The 7,246-nt window shown below is 33.6% G+C and overlaps 1 pseudogene; it reads left to right on the top strand.

Annotated features, from left to right (window-relative positions):
* Positions 1-6,112: 6,112 nt before the first annotated feature.
* On the top strand, positions 6,113-6,231 carry LOC112483876 (annotated as a pseudogene).
* The last annotated feature ends 1,015 nt before the right edge of the window (positions 6,232-7,246 follow it).

Raw genomic sequence — 7,246 nt, 5'->3', positions numbered from 1 at the left:
GCAATCCCCATATACTGTTCTCTGTCTGTCTCTCCCATGTTAGATGGCCAGCTATTTATTTGAGATTATATCTCTGGCATCTGATACTGTGCCAAACACATAACTGGGTGCTTAATATTTATGGAATAAATAAGTGAAAGAGTGAATGGATAAATGAAATAAAATTTAAAAATCTCAACTGTATATTCCCTAAGAGCTATCTTCTTATCATTCATTTTCTTTTTTCCTTCTTAAAGTTCTAGACTATATCAGTTTTTCCCAAATTCTAGTCCACTAATAGGTACTTGCTTGGTTGCCTAATAATAAGACTGGCAAAAATTCAAATTTAGTGGAACTGAGGTAAGAGCTGCACATTTGTATTTTTAAACATGATTGAGGACTCATGGTTTTAGATAATATGCCTTCAGACTGCTTCTACTACAGGAAAACTACTTTTTCCAAGGTTAATGAACTTCGAATGGCCAAATGCCACAAATCCTTTCTACTTCTCATCCTGCCAGTGCTACTTTTTCAGCAACTGCCTTTGTTATCTCTATCAATTTAAGACTCATTCTTGTTCCAGTGGGTCTGGAAGGAGCTCTACTTTCATATTAACCTAGCTTTCTAAATATCACTTAGTCTTGATCTTTGGCTTCTCTTTTTAAATTTCAAATGGATGTGATTCAAAGCCTAAATAACAGTCTAACAAAGCAAAGGGAACTGAAAAAAAAAAAAAAAGACACCACACATAATGAAATAGCTCGAGAGATAACATGTTTCAGTATTAGGTTGTAGAAAGGGAGGCTGCATGGTAGTTTGGAAGCTGGAATGATATTATGTTGATCTTGCAGAGCCTCCTGTTCCACTGTTTCTTATAGATTTAGAATTTGGATGGATCTCATGGAGTCATCTACTCTAACCTTCTAGGTGAAAGAAGGAACCTCAGTCTTGAGAGGATAGTCTTGCTCAAGTTCACATAGTTGGCAGCAGATCCAGTCCTGAAACATAAGCCACTGGTGGTGCAATCAAGTACTCTTTTCAGGAGACAAATAGAATTTTTTTCTTATTTCATATTTTTACTTTTTTCCCCCCTGATTATACAAACGATGTATGAATATAATAATTTTGGAAAGCTATGTGGTAGTATCCACTAAATCTGAACATCTTCAACCAGAACTTCTACTACCAGGTATATATCCAACAGAAATGTGCACATATGTTTATTGAGAAGGTTTATAGTAGCACTAATTTTAATGGCCCCCAAATGGAAACAAATCAAATGTCCATCAATGCTAAATGGATAAAGTATATTCACAAAATTAAATAGTGCATAAAGCAATGAGAATAAAAAAGGAAATGTGTAGCTTCATACAATATTACAGACAAGTTTTATACAAAATAATATTAAGACAAATCAGCCAGAAACAAAAATAATATACACTTTATGGTATCATTTCTTAAAAGTTCAAAAATAGGCATAACTTATTTATGGTGAAAACAGAGTAGCTTCCTATGGCGGTAGTGTTAGAGAATGGGGCAGAAAGAAGCTTCTAAACTTCCAAGAATATTTTGTTCCATGATCTGGATGCTGGTTACACACAATGTGTTCATTTTATGAAAATTTATTGAGATAAATTTTTCTATAGAGTGTATGATTTTGTAAATTTTATGGAAATAACACTTATTACAGGATAAATAATCTGTAGAAAATTGAAAATGCATAGAAAATATTAAAAAGCTGATATTGACTATTAATACTTCTGCATATTTTTACCATATTTTATGCATTCGCATACTATCTGTGCATTTGTAATTCTAAATGTTCAAAAACCAATTTTTTTCGTAGCACATATGACAACTAAATTCTGACCTGAGTTGAACTCATTTAGTGACAAAATTTGACCTGAAGTGACATGAGGTTATTTATAGTCATTATTTATGCCACTTAGAGTGAATATTCATACATTTCCTGCAGAAAGATTAATATGCTCGAATATTAGATAAAGCTGCAGATGCACTGAGGATGTAATCTTTATTATCACCTTTTAAATTCCTCAAATTCTGAATTTCAAAATACATCTGGTCCTAAGGATTTAATATTTGGCTTTTCGTACTTTTTTTCTAAATGTTTTAAAACTTTTATTCTTATTTTCAGAGAATTCAAAGAGCCTATACAGATGAAACCTGACAAGACATGGGGATTTATTATGGCTTTATTTATTGTGGTAGGCAAAATAAAGCACCCCTCTTCCAAATATATCCACACCCTAATCCCTGGAACCTGTGAATATTTTGGGTAATATGGAATAGGAGAATTAAGGTAGTGGATGGAGTATGGTTGTTAATCAGCTGACCTTGAGATGGAAGGATTATCTTAAATTATCTAAGTGAGACAATGTAATCACAAGCATCCTTATAAATAGAAAAATGAAGGCAGAAGAGACAGAACTAGGGAGATGGTAATATGAGAATGACTTAACTCAACACTACTGATTTTGATGGTGGAAGAGGGCCATGAGCCAAGTGAAGTGAGAAGCCACTAGAAGCTAGAAAATGCAAGAAAACAGATTCCTTCCTTTGGTCCAGAAAGAAATACAGCTCTATTGACACCTTGATTTTAGCCCAGTGAGACTCATTTTGGACTTTTGGCCTCCAAAACTGTACGATCATAAATTTATATTGTTTTAAGCTACTGTTTTTGATTTGTTACAAGTGTCAATAAGAAAATCACACATGTATATATACATGTATATATGTATATATGTGAATACACCATAAAATTTACGCACACACACTCATACACACACACATATATGCCAGTGTTCTAGTGTTGGTCACTCTAATAGGAGTGTAATGAAAATAAAGCTGTTGTTTTATTTTGCATTTCCCTGAGAACATATGATATGGAACATCCTTTCATGAGCTTCTTTGCTATTTGAATATCTTCTTGAAAATGTATCTGTTCAAAACTTTTGCTCAATTTTTAATTGGGTTGTTTGGTTTTTTTTTGTTGAGTTTTAAGAGTTCTTTGTATACTTTGCATAAGAATACTTTATCAGAATTGTCTTTTGCAAATATTTTCTCCCAGTTTGTGGCTTGTCTTCTCATTCTCTTGATATTGTCCTTACAGAACATAAGTTTTTAATGTTAATAAAGTCCAGTTTATCAATTTTTTTCATAGGTTGTGCTTTTGGTGTTATATCTAAAAATTCATCACCGTAACCAAAGTCATATAGATTTTTTACTTGTTATCTTCTGGAGGTTTTACAGTTTTACATTATACATTTAGGCCTATGATCTATTTTGAATTAATTTTTGTAAAGCGTATAAAATATGTCAATATTTATTTTATTGCATGCAGATGTCTAGTTGTTCTAGTACCATTTTTTGAAGAGACTATCCTTTCTCCATTGCTTTGCTTCTTTGTCAAAGATCAGTTGATTATATTTTGTGGATCTATTTCCAGTTTCTCTATTCTGTTTCATTGCTCTATCTGCCTATTCTTTCACTTGTATCACCCTGTCTTGATTGCTGTAGTGTTATGGTAATTCTCGAAGTTGTATGTCAGTCCTCTGACTTTGTTATTCTCCTTCAATATTGTATTGGCTATTCTGGCTCTTTTCTTCTCCATATAAATATTAGAATCAGTTTGCTGATATCCACAAAATAACCTTCTGGGATTTTAACTTGGTTTGTGTTGAATCTATAGATCTAGTTGGAAAAAACTGACATCTTGACACTATGAGTGTTTCTACCCATGAACATAAAGTATTTCTCCACCTATTTAGTTCTTTAATATTTTTCATCAGAATTTTATAGTTATCCTCATAGAGCTTTTGTATGGATATTTTGTTAGATTTATACCAAAATGTTTCATTTGGGGATGTGCTAATACAAATAGTATTGTGATTTTAATTTCTAATTGTACTTGTTCATTGTTGGTATGTAAGCAAGTTATTGACTTTTGCATATTAACCATGTATCCTGCAACTTTACTGTAATTGCTTGTTATTCAGCAGGGATTTTTGCTGTTGTTGATTCTTTTGGGTTTTCTACATAGACAGTTATGTCATATACACACAAAAGCAGTTCTATTTATTCCTTGCCAATCTGTATACCTTTATTTCCTTCTGTTGTTATTTTATTGCATTAGCTAAAATTTCTAGTATGGTGTTGAAAAGGAGTGGTGAGTGTTGATATCCTTGACTTTTCCCTGATTTTAGTGGGAAAGCTTTGAGTTTCTCACTATTAAGTATGTTAGCTGTAGGGTTTTTTTTTTATTTTTAGATTAAAAAAAAATTGAAGAGAATAAGTATTCTTAAAGCTGTTGACTATTAGGTTATGTTATATAAAAGTGGTATAAAAGACAAAGTATACACTCACTTAAAATATTCACGAAATGGTCAGATTTATACCATGATTTTTTAATAGAAAATATTTGATTTCAAAGTTCTATGGATTAAGAAATTTTGCCTTTAGGAAGAGGTATAAGAAGCTACTTTAGTGTCACTAGCTGTTTCGTTACTACTCGTGGGTAAGGTATGTAGCACTCCATAAGAAGGACCTGCAGATTCTCTTATGATTCAAGAAATAGTTCCAGATTCTGCCTGTAGCTTCCTCTCTGAATGCTCTTGCTTTGATTTTCAGTTCTTTCTCTTTGCTCTGTACCCTCTGCATAGCCACTTTAGATTCAGACCAAGGATGAAATTTCAATTTTACTCATGAAATTCCTGTGTAAGACTAGCCTTAGTTTCACCTGCTGTAACCCATATCTTCAACCACAGGTAATTGGCCTCAGCCTAGGTCCTCAGAACTCCAGAATTTCAAATTATAGCTTATTAAGGATAAGAGGCCCAAGGATGTAAATATGTTGGGCTGTTAATGCTAAATGTATTATTTATGGATGTGTACTTTCTCAGAATTCTGTTTTATATCTTAGTGATGGAAGCATGAATCATACATTATGGTCAATCCTGTGATCATTTACAAGTATTGGGTCCATCAAAGCCTTGTCGAGACTACTCAGCTGGGTTCTTCATGTGACACATTCTAAATATACAGTATGATTTTGGCTAGTGGAGTAGAAATGATCAACTGCTGAGCAATTTACTGTCATTAATCGAATTTCATGAGAGTAGCAGTCTATAAATGTTAGCAGTCTCCATAAGAAACCATAATACAACTGCTATTTGGGGAATTTAATACCAAAAAAAGAAAAAGTATCATGAAACAGTATTTTCTATCATAAAATACCTTTGCCAGTGAAATCGCAGAACTTGCAACACCTAGGTAAGTTTCTGTCTTTGTATCTTCTTTAGCTATTTATCAATTTCTGTCTCTGTTTCTCCTTTTCTATATGCTATGTGATGTCTTCTGTTGCCAGCTCCTCCCTTTGGATATGTTAATACTCTTAAGTATGCCAAAGTGAAACTTTGAATACATATCTTCATTGGAACTTGGTTGCTCAGGAAATTTATTACTTACACATGTTCCTGAGATCTCATAAGTAAGGTTGTTTGGAGAAGTTTATTTGCTATGTGCTGATGTTGTTAGTTCAGAGTTAGGGCTCTGAGGAATCTCACTGATTCTTTCAACATATACTAAGTGTCTACTACATGGGAGGCATTGTTTTTTGAGTATTGGTGAAATAGTATTAAGTAAAAAAAAAAGTCTATGGCCTCATGAAGCTTATATTATGATGGAGAAAGCTGTCTTTAATTAAGCAAACAACAATTATAATTTAATATTAAGATGTAATATGAGCAATAAAGAAAAAATATGAGATAGACAGAGTTGGGAAGAGGTGGTAAAGAGCTATTTTAAGTTGGGCTTCCAAAGAAACCTCTTTTAGAAACTGATTATTGAATCTAGATATAAAATGAATGAAGAAATATGCTTTATAAACATCTGGGGGGAAAAGTATGCAGGCAATGAAAACTAGAGTTCCATGACAATGAGAATATGGTTGATGTTTCCCAAAGTGGCAAGAGTAGATAGAGGAGTGAGTGAGAGGAAAACAGGAGCAAATCAGATCGCATAGGCAAGACTTTGGATTTTTTTCTAAGCGATATAAAAATTAAAGGTCGAGAAAAGGAGATTGACATGATAAGATTTAAATTTAAAAAGATTATTAGTCTACAGCCATGCCACCCTGAACATGCTCGATCTCATCTGATCTCGGAAGCTAAGCAGGGTCAGGCCTGGTTAGTTCTTGATTGGGAGACCACCTAGGAATACCAGGTGTCGTAGGTGTAAAAAATAAAAATAAAAAAATAAAAGGATTACTAATAATCCTTAAAGTCTGGATTGAAGTGTGAGGACTACAGTAGAGAAAGTAAAGTGACTGATGATTTGAATTTTGCAGTGAATCAGGTAAAAGATGGTGTTGGCTGGGGCTAGGGCAGTGGCAACAAGAAGGTGAAAAGTGGCAAGGATGGGACAGAAAAGGCAAAATAACACTTTGGTTCAGAATAATTGGGTGATACCTGTTTTCTGAAATGGGAAAATACCAGGAGAGAAAGAGTTTAGGGAGAAGAGTTTTGCATATGCTAACTTTAAGATGCCTATTAACCACCAAGTTGAGATGCTGTAGAAAGAGCTGAGTATCTGTGCCTGATGTTTGGGGGATGGTTTCCAATTGAAATACACAATAGGGAGTCATTCGTAAACTATAGGTAACCTTTGGAAGAAACATGATGCTGGACAAGATCACGTACGGACTAAGTCTAGCTTGAGAAGTTTTGAAATTGGATCCCTGGCACACTCCAACCAGTGGAGAAAGAAGACACAAAAGTGGCTTGTGAGGGAGGAGGAACCCTGAGTCTTTACCATGTGTCTTTACACCATACACTTTGAATGTCTCTGTTAATCTAATCACTAGATTAGCCTTGTTACTGTTTTGCTAAATATCACTACATTAGGAACCATTTATGCCAATAGTTAATACAATCTTGGTAATGAAAAAAAACATTGAGATATCAATTTGCCTCTCTCCCTTTTCAAAGAATAACTTAAAACATATAATACATATGACTCTTTCAGATACACACTCCCCCTGAAATTCTAAATCTAAACTGAAAAAAAAATCCTACCAAAAAATTCTTGTTACATTAGATACACACAAATCTCACTCAGTTGGGAGTAAACATAGCAAATTACAGATATTCCAAACAAGAATTAGGATTGATATGGGGATTCACTAATGGGCACTTAGTACACATTCGTATATGCCTGCTACGCCTGGTGTTGTATGATAATTGGACTGTAT

Source organism: Pteropus alecto, unplaced genomic scaffold (assembly GCF_000325575.1).
Source record: "Pteropus alecto unplaced genomic scaffold, ASM32557v1 scaffold196, whole genome shotgun sequence".
Lineage (NCBI taxonomy): Eukaryota > Metazoa > Chordata > Mammalia > Chiroptera > Pteropodidae > Pteropus > Pteropus alecto.
Note: the sequence above shows the minus strand (reverse complement) of the source record. Positions and strands in the feature narration are given on the sequence as shown.